Below are 1,140 nucleotides of genomic sequence, written 5' to 3'. Positions count from 1 at the left end.
CTAGTTAGATATTATGATCAGTATGTTGTTATTACTGTTTTTGTCGCTACTATTGCTGTTATTTTTGTTATACAGATTTGATGGAGAGGAAGTAAAAAATAAAATAAAAATGGAAAGATCTTTTGATTCACGAGTAATGTATTTCGAGTGTTGTCGTTTTATATGCTGTTGTATGTTGGGTGTTTTCCCTTTCTCTTCCTGTCGCACGAGACAGAGTGCAGACTCGTGCAAAATGCTTCCAGAATAAGAACGGCAACATTTCTCTGTGGGTGGTTGAAGAATGAAGAGCAAGACAGTGCTCAAAGTTCATCTTCCCAAATAATGGGCTATTGGGTTCTGTAAATTTTCCTACCTTAAAAATGGTACCCTCACCTCAGTACAGCCAGCGATAAAAGCTGGTAAAAGCTTACAGCATAATATACTGTCAGTCTGCAATATCTTCGTTTTTGCCAAATATCGAGTACCCATTTGTGAGGCGTGCTGACAAAATGAGTTACTTCTCACAATCCACAAAGTGGAGATATTGGCCAAAAATCGACACAAAGGTCAAGTTTGTAGAATTTTTTTAAATGACATATCCTGTAACTATAACATGCCTTTTATTAACCCATACTAATAAATTCTAAAAACTTCACCTATAAGTTGTGATAGGCCTATATCTTTTTCCATGAGTCTTGAATCCGAGAAGTAACTAATTTTGTCAGCACGCTTCACAATTGTAGTTAGTAGATCGACAAAAAGTACAAGGTTAAGTATATTATTTATTCTGTGGAGTCACAAAGAGGTCCTCGTGACTGGTGTAGTCTCTACTTCCCCTACCTTAAAGTGTTGTTGTTTCTTAGTGCCTACTTAAAGTGGATCCAGACCAAAGTTTAAAATTAAAGGCTTAAGGACGACAGCAGCAGACAGTAGGGGTCGTCGGGTTCATTCCACATCATCGATCATCGGAGTACCTTTTCGGTTTGGAATAAATTACGTCGCACGACTAGACCGCTAATCAGTAATTTCTCGGGAATTGATGAGTGAGTTATGGTGAAATTCTAGTATCAATTTTTTTAAAATGATTTTAAAAATTAGCCTGGGTGAACTTGCCCCTCTACACGAGATTGACGGAAGAAAATTATATATATAATGTATATT

This window comes from Aplysia californica, unplaced genomic scaffold (genome assembly GCF_000002075.1).
Source record: "Aplysia californica isolate F4 #8 unplaced genomic scaffold, AplCal3.0 scaffold00267, whole genome shotgun sequence".
NCBI lineage: Eukaryota > Metazoa > Mollusca > Gastropoda > Aplysiida > Aplysiidae > Aplysia > Aplysia californica.
This window is presented reverse-complemented; position numbering follows the sequence as displayed.